The sequence below is a fragment of the Xiphophorus maculatus genome, chromosome 5 (assembly GCF_002775205.1).
Source record: "Xiphophorus maculatus strain JP 163 A chromosome 5, X_maculatus-5.0-male, whole genome shotgun sequence".
NCBI classification, from domain to species: domain Eukaryota; kingdom Metazoa; phylum Chordata; class Actinopteri; order Cyprinodontiformes; family Poeciliidae; genus Xiphophorus; species Xiphophorus maculatus.
The window spans coordinates 32,848,275-32,860,538 of record NC_036447.1 but is presented as its reverse complement, the minus strand read 5'-3'; positions in this window follow the sequence as shown (position 1 = coordinate 32,860,538).

The window sequence follows — 12,264 nt, the reverse complement described above, 5'->3', positions numbered from 1 at the left end:
ATTTAACAGCTGTTTGTGTATGAAATGATCAATAACAGAGGAACAGCACTGATCAGGCGCCCCTCCCCTCCAGCCAGTCGCTCTCTCCTCCCATACAGGTAGCTTGGGCAGCGGCCCTTCGAGAACGCAGGCTTTCTCAAACCGCTTAAAGACACACTAATCTTAGTGTGTGTAAACTTCAGAATTTGGAGAAAGTAGACAAATTCTCTGATTCTCACATCTAGCAACAAAAAATTATTTTGGTAATCCTAACTGAGTTCAAAAGGGAAACATTTAGTCGGACTAAACTTTAGTCACTAAAGTGACAGTGTAAGTGAATTATACCTGTAAGAATATATAAAATCATTTTATCTCAATATACTGAAATAAATTGTGCCTCTGTGACTAGTTAATGGGAGTACGGATTAAGTTTAAAATTGGTTCTTTGCAAAGTGACCTGTTAGGTTTTCATGCAACACCAGTTAATCTTGATTTTTGAAAAATACTTTTCATGGATGAATGATTCATAGATTTAAAATACACATAAACAATTCTTCTGAAACACTCACAGGAGGCCTGGAGAACTGTTGATTCAGACCACTTTAAACAAATCAAGGAATTTCTGCAAAATGTAAGGAAATTAGGGATTAATTTTTACTGTTGTATACTTCTAAAAATGCGAACAAAGACAATCTAAGAAGATTGATTTAAAACGACATGGCATGATTGGCATGTCAGTTCACATATAAGGTTCACATATCTCAACCTGATATGTGAAGGTTGAAATATGTGAATCTCAAACTTCACATATCATGTTGAGACTCAGAGTCCGATGAGGCTCATCATATTTTCAACAATATTCTATAGCTTGGAAAGATGTAGTGACATTGAGTGAACACTTGGTGGCGTGCTCAGTCTTACATTAGGCAGCAGGGGAACAGGAGACATTCCTAATAAAAATCAGCTTTTATTTGCCTTCAAACACGGCTCCACATGTCACCACCTCCCTCTCCCTCTGAGCAGACAGGAATGAGCCTCATCATGCTTGTGTGTGTCGGCGTGTGTGCGTGTGTGTGTGTGTGTGTGTGTGTGTGTGTGTGTGTGCGTGTGTGTGTGTGTGTGTGTGTGTGTGTGTGTGTGTGTGTGTGTGTGTGTGTGTGTGTGTGAAGACCCCGGGTGAAGGATGGCGTGACTGTTGATCACAGTGAGCAGGCAGAGAGCTGAAGTCGGGTTCACTGGAGGGCTGGATGGAGGGAGATAGGACTTGGAGGACCAGATGTATTTTACCTCAAATTGTAGGAGCAGACAGCAGAGCAGCTCAGACCATTCACTGTGTAAGAGTGTTGTGTGTTTATATATTTAAGGTCACCATTAATGGACTCGGAAATCAGTGAGACCATTAGAGCAGATTAACATATCACTTTAACCCCTTCTCTAGATTAAGATCAAACTGTCATTATTCCGTCCCTCTCCATGTGTGCATCTGTTATCCACTCGTCTGTTTTTTTCTCTGTCTTTTTCTGCCTTACATCATTTCCTATCATCAAGGCCAAAGGTTGCTAAGCAACTTCACTTCCCTGGTGATTGTCAGAAAAAATGTTTCTCTGCTGACCATCTAACTCTGCCGTGTAATGTCTGAGCAGACATGTTGGATCAGAGCTGTGTTTGCATGTATTTATCCAGACAGAAGAATGGAAAGCTTCTCTCTGATAGGTCTGCATGATTCCTCAACTTAATAAAAAGGATGAGTCAGGATAATATGACTCACTCAACCACAATAAACCATAATATAGAAACTCAAGTGGCTTATTAAAGGGAGTTCAAAGTCACACAGAACGTTGGTTGTGACAGCTTTAAGTTTTACCTTATGCAGCAAACATACCAGACACTATATCTATACTATATCAGATAAACATACATTTAAAAAGATCTTTTCAAATACAGACTACATTTTTCAAAACAACTATGAGGGTGAAAGCCCTTTGTTTTGTCTGAATGTTGCCATTTGCCCTAATGTGTTCTTTCTTCTTTTTATTTTATTTTATTAGAAACTGTGGAGTACTCAATTTTAACCCAGAAAAGGAATTAGGACAAACTAGGAATCCAAAGACTCTAGTTTATTAGTTTCGTTAGTAACTCTTTAGCTTATATTTTAGAAACTGTAGAGTACTCACAATTTAGATCAATATTAGATTATTTTTCGATTATTATGAAGAGAGACTCCTATTATTGCAATCCAGAAAAGGAATTAAAACCAACTTAGAATCCAGAAAGAATTCTACCAGTACAGGAACACTTAGTTTTTATTACTTAGAAACTGTGGAGTACTTATTACTTTTACAAATTTAGAGCACACTTAGAAAGTCCAGAGAATACTTATACTTATCTAGCATCCCAGAAGTCCAGAGGATTCTTACTTGAACTTATTTAACAACCCAGAACAGGGATTAGAACTTGGAACCCAGAAAAACTACCTTAACAACTACTTTTTAGACTCTTATTCTCCCAACCCAGAAAAGGAATTAGACCAGAGGATACTTACTTATACTTCTTTACCAACCCTGAATAGGAGCATCTAGTTTATTTACTTTGGATCAACATTATTAGCTTTTTCTTCTTTTGTTCTTTCTTTTGGTTTGTTATTTTGTTTGTATTTCTTTTTAATTCCTGTAAAGCACTTTGTATTGCTTGTTGCTGAAAATGTACTATATAAATAAAATTACATGTTATGATGTTATTCCCTCAACATGGAACTGCGCATCTGATGAGCTTATACTTCTCACTTCTGTGCTCCTCTAAGAACTGTAGCAAATGGCATATGGAGGAGCATTGTTGCTGAAGGCAGTGTCAGAAAGAGCAGGAGCTTCTTTAAAAAAATTTCTAGATTGGAGGTGTCTTATTTATTTTGAAGAGTTAACACATTTGCATATCTAGTGGTGTTTTCAATGTGTAACACGCAGTCATACTGGTGTTCAACAGTTTCCACTTCATGTCAAGTTTACCCCACTATGGTTCCTGGGTCATTTCTGAACAAGCCAAAGGATAAAATTGTACATCAGGAATATCACTGACCTCAGCCCTATTAAAACTTTATTAACAACGAGTAAATGTTGGACCTGTGCTAGAAAATCTAACAGATAAATGGCCTATAGAGCTACTGAAAATAGACTAGCTAAATGTGCTCATATTTATTCAGATGACGATTGCATTCATACTTCTGAATGCCACTGCAGTGAACCTGGGTTGTTTTCAAGACTGACCAAGGTTTAATTAGGTTGGTATTTTATATTGAATTGATTTTTGGCCTCAGTTTTTCTTTAGCAAGAACAATAATAATAATAGTAATAACATTGTCCCCAAAAAATCATAAAAGAAACAATATCAATATGAAAAGGTGAAAGAAACAAATAACTAAATAAATCTGTCATTCATCTAAGAAAAAAAAGAATACATTTTTAGGTCCCCCCTGCCGTTGTTAGAACAATGGTTCAGTCCAAAGTGTAGGAGGAGCAACAGCAGCACTGAACCGTCAGAGCCACTGAAGTGAGGAGCTAACAACAAACCCTGCCCTAATAATATTTAGATTATTGTTTATATATAAATACTTAAGTAAAAGACATGAAACAGCTTTTATTTACATTCACTGCTCAATAGGAAGAAACACTAACAATAAAAATCAGACTGTAGTTTGTTATTTTATTACTTTGGCTGAATCATGATAAGCTGCCTTGTTATGCCTTGGAAATTAAAACTAGCAAAACTGCTATGTTGCTTTCATAGACTTAGTTTTGTTTTTCTCAAAGGTAGCAAAGATTTCAATCAGTTAAGCTCTTTAACTCTTATATTAATAAATTTGCAACAAGAGGGAGGGGCTGATCGCTACAACCAGCTGACAGCTCAATATGTGGGAGCAGAGAGACATTAATAAATAATTATGCCTTTATTTCTTACCATCTCCAACATAGGATCTTTAAGTTTATGTAAAGGTGTAGCAAAGATTAGTCCAGTGACAGTGAACCAAACTCATATCTAAACAGTTACATTTTAGTTAGATGTCAATGGGTCTCAACACATATTTTTTTTTTTTTTACTGAGAGAAACACATATTTAATGTCTATTAGTCATTTTTGGTGTTGCAGCTTGAACACATTAAACTCTTTTACAACCGCATTTTACGTTGCATTTCACTGTAACTTTGCCGACCGCCCCCCCCGCCCCAAAATTGCTCTTAAAATTTTTCCGTTTATTGCCCCCTTCCTCCCCCCAATAATCACATGTGATTTCCTCCCTTGCTGTCTTCTGACACAAGATCATCTTGATTAGCTTAATGGGTCAGAGATGGAGCTTTTACTTTTACAAGTAAAGAAAGTCACCTGAGGGTTTGGGTCAGCATATGACAACATAGGATTGTTGGGCATCTCACCTGGATAAATTATACCAAGTTTGGTGCCAATTGACTTTGCTTTGTGAAAGCAGGACACAAAGTTATAGTGTTTCGTTTAGCTTATAACCCCTAGGAGGAGCTTGTTAAGGTTCGAGGTGTGTAAAAGTGAAAAAAAAAAAGCCAAAATTTGAACTTTGACCCAAAATAGCCGCCTCACCGTACATTTTGGGGGGTACCTCCAAGAGACTTCTTTCTTGATTTCGGGGGGATCTACCTGAATTTAAAAGTTTCACGTTGGGGACAATTGGGTGAAATTTGGCAGGTTTTTGAATATTTTAAAGCCTCTATAAAGCAGCACTCTTTGTCGGAAAAATAATAAGAAATCTTGTGATTACAATTAAATACACAAGTGCAAGAAACTGTTTTGCTTTGTTTCGACTGACGGACTTCATACTAACCCTGAATTTGCACACTGAGACCTTCAGACCATTTTTCATGCTATGCAAAAACAATCCAGCTGGTTCTACTCTTCAGCATAGAAATATGTATTTTATTTCAAATCATATTTTATCCAGTAAATTTGCAGAATAAAATAACTAATAAATCCTCATTCCACAAGATCACTGGGATGGACTTACAAAAGGGTCAAAATGAATTCTTACTATTCTGTTGGAAAGTAGAAACTAAAAATTTAATTAATTTCTGCATAATTTTTTATTTATTTATAAGAAATCCATATCTCTTTTAAGACAGCCCAGAGACAATCAAAGTAATGCTGAAACTGAACGCTGCAGAAGGAATATCCTGAAGATCCTAAAATAGCACTCAAGTTACTCTATTTATCCACAGGCTCCGAGAAATTCCCACATGGCCGAAGAAGAGAGGACACTGCAGGGCTTAGCAAACAGCTTAGGGAGCCGCCATCTTCAACACTTCTCTAATGTCTTATAACATTGAACTCTGAAGGATGTTTACTGTCAAACAGAAAACAGCAGCATTAGCACCATTAATATTTAAAGCTCATAAAAAGCAAAAAAAAAAAAAAAAAAAAAAAAACTAATATTGCTGGACTTAAAGTTGAAGAATTAGTTTTTCCTCATTCATCTTAGGGCTAACTGCTGAGTCAGAGATAAAAAGCAGAGTTTCCTAGAGGAATTGCTCATGATATGTGAACATATTGAAGCTCAAATTAGTGACTGATTTAAGATATCTGTCTTTGGGATAAGTAAATCACTGTATGACCAGGGAATTTAGCAAAGGCCTGAAATAAAAATAATAAAATATGCCTTGCAATGCTTTGTGAAATTAACAAAAGTACTTGAGATCTGATTACCCAGAAAGACGCCCTGAATCCGAGGCTGTAGACCTGGACAAGGCCGTCCGGAGTTCCACTCCCGTCCTTAAACCTAATAACTGCTTAGTAACATTTGACAGCTTTTGAAAATGATTGGTCTGCTTAAAGTAAGACCACAAGTCTTAGTCAGGTGTAAATATGGACTTTGACTAGACCAGTCAAAAACGTGTGTTTCATACATTCAAATGATACACTGATGGTCAAGAATGGTGGTAGCAGTGTGATGATTTGGGACATATTTAAAGAAACCAATGCTCTCTAAATCCTGAAGGAGAAAGTCTGAAGCTTTGCCACAGGTTAGTCATCCAAACTCCCACATCAGTTCAACTCAGAATGGCTCAAGAAAATGTAAAGTTTTAGAGAACTCTAGTCAAAATTTGGATATAAATCTACCAGAAATCATTAATGCAATTCAATTAAATTTAGTTGTATAGAATCAACTCTTTGCTTTATTGCTTAATTCCAAGCCATATAGAAGAAAAGTAATGCCTTTTATTCCTCTTTGTAGGTAAAAAGAAGCAAAGAAAACATATATACATCCACTTATACATAAATAGATAATACACATAAAGTAAGAACAAGACATTGACTGAGTCATCAAGAGCGTGATTAGCTCAAAATGGAGAGGGAAAAGGACAAATGTATTTACTCCTCCTCCAAATTTACAAATGTATGGTTGACATTATAAAAATTGGGGCGATGGTGGTGATGGTTAGAGTTCACTCTGCAATTGGCGGGTTGCTGCTTCAATCTCCGCTCCACCTGCCTGTCATTGTGCCCTTGGGTTAGACACCTCACCCACCTTGCCTGCTGGCAGGGGTCAGAGGGCATGGAGGAACTTTACAAAAAAGCCACTTTAATTTGATTAAACATACATTCCAATTCATTTTAGTTATCAAACAGTATATTTAGTTTATTATTCAAATTTATTAGGTTAAATAGCTTGTTGGTGCTGAAAATGCAGTGAAAATCAGTGGTTGAATTAAGACAATTCTGCACAGAAAAGTGTCTCCTTTGGCCAACAGTATTGCTGTTTCAGCAATTGCTGCTTTTTCTGATCAAAATCAGCTCACAAAGTAGCTTCTGGTTCCAAACCTGTAGAAATCCCTTTCGGATGTTTCCAGGTGAATAAACCGATCAGCGGCTGTGTCTGTTTCTGGTGTGATGAGCTGCTTAACTTGCTGTCAGGCTCTCTGGCAGTTTGTGTGCTGCTTTGCAGTGGAGCTGCTGTTGGAGCAGCATCTTTTCCGGGATGATTTCCCCCCACTGGATCAGGCTTCCACTATCACAAGAGATATTTGCAGACACACGCTGCACTTCTGGAGCATTCTCTCACCAACCACAGTGGGCAGAGTTTTCTGCGGACCTTTAATGTAAGATTAGCTAAATGAGAATAGAATAGAATAGAATAGAATAGAATAGAATAGAATAGAATAGAATAGAAGTACTTTATTCATCCCAGCAGGGAAATTACTTCGCAGTTACAGCATAGAGACAAGACAAGAGACAAGACACAATAACAACGTCCGGGTGTTGAGTCTGGAGTTTGGCTGCGGTAGAGCTGATGACGTCACAGGCCACTGCTGCATCAGCTGATGGGGGAATGTAAACAGCGATCAAAATGGCGGACGTAAACTCCCTCGGTAAATAATACAGCCGCATTCCCACAGCCAGAAGTTCAATGTCCGGGCTACAAATCTGTTCCTTCACGTTAACATGACCGGGATTACACCACCTCTCACTCACATACAGTGCAATCCCGCCGCCCCTCTTCTTCCGACTCTTGGAAAAGTCCCTGTCCCCAGCACCAAGGAAAATCCAGGGACCTCCACGCTGTAGTCCGGAATAAGCGAGTGCAGCCAGGTTTCCGTGAAGCAGAAGATACTGCACTCCCAGTACTCCTTCTGGGTCCTAACCAGCGCCGTGAGTTTGTCTGTCCTATTTCCCAAAGACCTCACGTTCCCCACAATAATCGCCGGTACCGCTGGCCTGCACCGTCTCCTCTTCTCCCTCCGTTTAACTCCAGACCTGCAGCCCCGTCGTCTCCTCCGTAACTCCTCCGGGACCACAGGCCCGTCTCCGGGCAGCAGCAGAGGCCCACACAGCGCAATCAGCCGTTCACGCGAGCAAACAATGCCGCTACTCCGCTCGGCGAGGTTCTCCGCAACAAAGAGCAGAAAAAGCAGCAGAAGAACGCGGAGAACATCGACAGAACCACATCCAGCCACTGTGGAAAGCCCAACCGATGATCCATGGGTTCTTCAAGCACGGATCCTTAATTGGTTACAGCAAATATACACAGATTAACACACACGACGGGAGAAACTAGCTAAATAGTTGTCCAAATGGCTGTCTCTTTAAGGTTGCTGCTGCTGCTGACACAAAGCTTCTATAAGGGACAGATAAACCTTAATGAGATGATGATTATCATCTGGTCCAGTCACTGGTGGTTTTAACGGTGCTATGCCTGCAATATCAGAATTTCACCACAGGCTGAGATGTGGATTAAAAACAATCAGAAAGACAGATCAAATCTAGGATAAGTTTTTCCCTCTGAACGGGGAAACACTGTGCAGCAGCCTAATAGACACAAATCAAACATCTGTTTTACCTCACAATAACAGCAAACAACAAAGATGTATCTCAACGTTGTCTAAAATATCTGGGACAAATTTACCCACAGGAGGCTGCAGCAGCTAATGTCTCTCTCTCCATGTGGAGGCACTGTGCATATGGCTGTGTGTGTTCACGTGTGTGTCACTTGTCATCAGTTGTTGGATCTCCCTGGCTGCTTTTCATCTCCTACTTCTCCCTCCAGCAGCTTTTCTCATTCGATTCATACTTACTATCTTTGAGGAACTTATGCAGGACTTTCTGATCGACAGAAACATTTTGTGCATTTTTTACTTGCCCTAACACACGCACACGCACACACACACGTGCACCTCTGCATGCCTACACACACATATATGCACACACACAAGCCCACTTTTTCACTACTCTCTATACTTCACTAGGACACTGCGAGAAAGAAAGTGTTCATACAACTTTGACAGGAACATTTTCTGTCACACTGAGTGACACTCAGCAGAAGTGGAGGGAAAACATAAATAATCCCTGCATGACTCATTGGTCTTGATTTTAATCAGCCCAGACCCAGAACAGTATAAATGTCTCAAGTTCAATTATAAACATCACCCCTTGAAAAAAAGAAAAAATCAAAATGTCATATAAAAAATTTACAAAAGATAAATTTCAAGGAAATTGTTTTTTTGTGTCTAGGTTTTTTTTCAGTGGACATAAAAAAAATTAAAATAAAATTTTTTTTTGTCCAAATGAGTAAATGAGTAGGTTGTCATCATTGATCCTTTATTTTTGAGGAATAATAAAACACCATTGCACAAATATTGATTAAAAATGGTTAGTATTGGAGTTAATAATCAGATACAAAAATGTTTTGGAGGAATTTTTTAGTTTCTGATACTATTACATAATTAAACACTCCCCGGGTCAAGGTGACCCACGAACATTATTGCTGTACCTCAGAAACGAACATAACAGGAGGGTTAAAACAGAAGGCAAATGATTCTTTTCGAAGCTGCTTCATGTGATAAATATAAACCTGCGTAGCTGCTAATAATCATTAGCTGTGTCACCCAGCTAACCATATAATGTCATCTCCTAGATTAATTATGGTGATTAGCTGACGGAAGAATTGGCACTTTTATTTTAAAAAAAAAGTAAAGACCTTTGAAAACTAATAAATTGTTTAAATTATGATTTCTGGGCCAGTTTAATTTTCGTCTTGATTTTGTCAAATCATAATTTTTTTTAATTCTAAATTTTTATTTTTACTGCCCAGAGCGTATTTCCAAATGGGACCCATAAATGTTTGAAATATGATTAAAATGAGCTCCCATACAGGTGTTCAGGTCTGATGTATGTCAGCTTTGGTCACTATACTGTAAAACATTTGAAGGTGGTTAAACTTGAAAATGAAAGTCTGCCTTGAAAATTAAAGTACAGTACTTAAAGTTTATGAAGTTGATTTAACAACAAGATGCAAGTTGTCTAAATAGTTTTAGAAGTTGTGACAGTTCATTAATCTTTACTTGTGAGTTTTAACTTAGTGCTGCAATTTAAACCAAGTAAATAGACATAGACAAATTTTATTGTCCTTCAATTGTACATTTAAAAAATTACACATTGAAAGAAATTTTGTTGCAAGCAGGGCCATGCAGAGACCTTTGGAGGAGCGGGGGCTCAAATTTAAAATAGGGGCACATTGATCAAAGACTCCGTACAACAACATAGCAACAACCCATATTAATCAAGAATCTAATTGGATCCTACTATATCATTGCCATCATGTGGGGAAATGCAAAGCAAATCTAGTCTATATTTTCCCCAACAGGTATAAAGTTTCTGTTTCTGCTGCTGACAGTCCTGGAGGGCTGAGCTGATCTGACACTGTAGCTGTTAAACAGATCAGAGGAGAGAAGTTATGAAGTTATAAAATAAGCAAAATTGCTGCCATTTTAATAATTAAGCCCTAATAATATCTATTTAACCTCTAGAACAACCTGGCTGTAGACTGATTTATAGATCAAAACGCTCAAAGGGGTTAACTCTATATAATAGTTTGATGTTAGCACCTCTGAGACCTAGAATTATAAGACTGAGATATCAAGGCAAAGAAAACTCAGTAGCTACTGGTAGGGGCCACTCAGGGGCCTCCAGACATTCAGGGGCCTCCAGACATTCAGGGGCCTCCAGACATTCAGGGGCCTCCAGACATTCAGGGGCTTCCAGACACTCAGGGACCTCCAGACATTCAGGGGCCCCTAGAAATGGTTTAATTGTAACACAGACCATAGAGCTAAACCTGTAGCATCATTTATAGAGAATGACAACGTTATTACATTTTATTTAATGCATTCAGTTGAGAAAAATAAATAGTACATTAGGATGTAATTAGGAAGTTTACTTTGTAAAAGTTTAAAGAATCATCTTGATAGTTTGATTGTTGTGTTACCATGGCTACAATATGGTGTAATCTTTGTGTTTGAATTGGGTTTGTTCACAAATACATCACAGCAAATAACCAATAATCAGTGATTGATTTTAAACTCAGCCAATAAACCTGATCTCCCTCTCACAGACTTCACCTTATCTATATTTAAATATGTTAGTGATGCTGAAGTTCTTAGTAGGACGGGTTCCGGAGGGAGGGGGGTTCTGTCTAAGGCTCCATATTACCTTGGGCCCTGCATGAGCAGCCACTGCGATGCGCATCTCTGGAATCTGCTTGGAATCTACCTGGAATCTACCTGGAATCTACCTGGAATATACCTGGAACCCCCAGTGGCATTTTGATTCATTTAATTGTGGCATGTTTGGCTTTTTGCTGCGGTTTTAATTATTGCTACAATATTTTCTCTGATGTTTATTTTGTGAACTCTAAATGTTCTGGGCCGAATCTTCCTTTAACACTTGAGGTTCTACAATAACGTCTATTTACAGCCCAGAACCTCCAGCCCAGATTCTGTCAACAGCGGCTTTAACCCGCCTGGTAGAAACGTTAAGGAGAAGCAGAGCAAACAGAGAGCAGGTGGTACCGGGTGGTACCGGGGCTTTGATCTGCATTGCGACTCGCGGTGACAGTCGGTACCGTGTCTTATATCAGGATGTCTGATATAAAGACAGATATTCTTTACATCTGTCGGTGGACCGACTCAAGCTGCCTGTAGTGAACCGGGCTTTTAGCAGAATGATGAAGTTAAAGTCAGAAGTTTTCTCTGCAGCCGAAGCATTTCTGTGTTTAGGGGCGAGGCGGGTTTTGTCCTGCTATTGCAAGGACGATTATGAAAATATAAATAGAAACAGTTTTTCTAACGTCAGCTTCAGACCTACGTTTTTATTCACAAACCAGTGTATGAAAAAATATTCTTGCCCATAATTTGATAGTTAGAGGACACAGATCCGCCCCTTCCTATTCACCATGGACCTGGAGTCTAAACAACATAGAGGCTCTGAGAGTCATTATTAGACTGAGGGCAGCCAGACTAGTTAATTTTTACTAAATTATTATATTTAGCTAAATATTATTGCTGAGGGGCACAAACAGGCCTTCTGACATACAAATTAAAAATAAAAATACAATTTTTTTGAAAAAAAAAAAACAACAAAAAAACTCAGAAAGGGCACTAGGGGCATCAAGGATAAAAAGGGCAGGGGCTCAAGCCCCTCTCGGCCCCCCCTCTGCACGTGCCTGGTTGCAAGGCTCCAATATAATAAATAAATAAGTAGTAATAAAAGTATTGATATAAATATATGCAATGAAAGATTAAACTAATGGGAGTTTAGTATCCTTATGGCATGCGGGATGACGCTGTTGTGGAATCTGGTTGTTCTGCATTTGAAGCTGCTGAACTTTGTCCCAGAGGGCAGCATGGAGAACAAACTATACTGAGGATGGAAGGGGTCTTTTATAAATGCCCGAGCCCTGGACAGGTAGCGACTCTGAGCTGTGTCAACGATGGAAGGA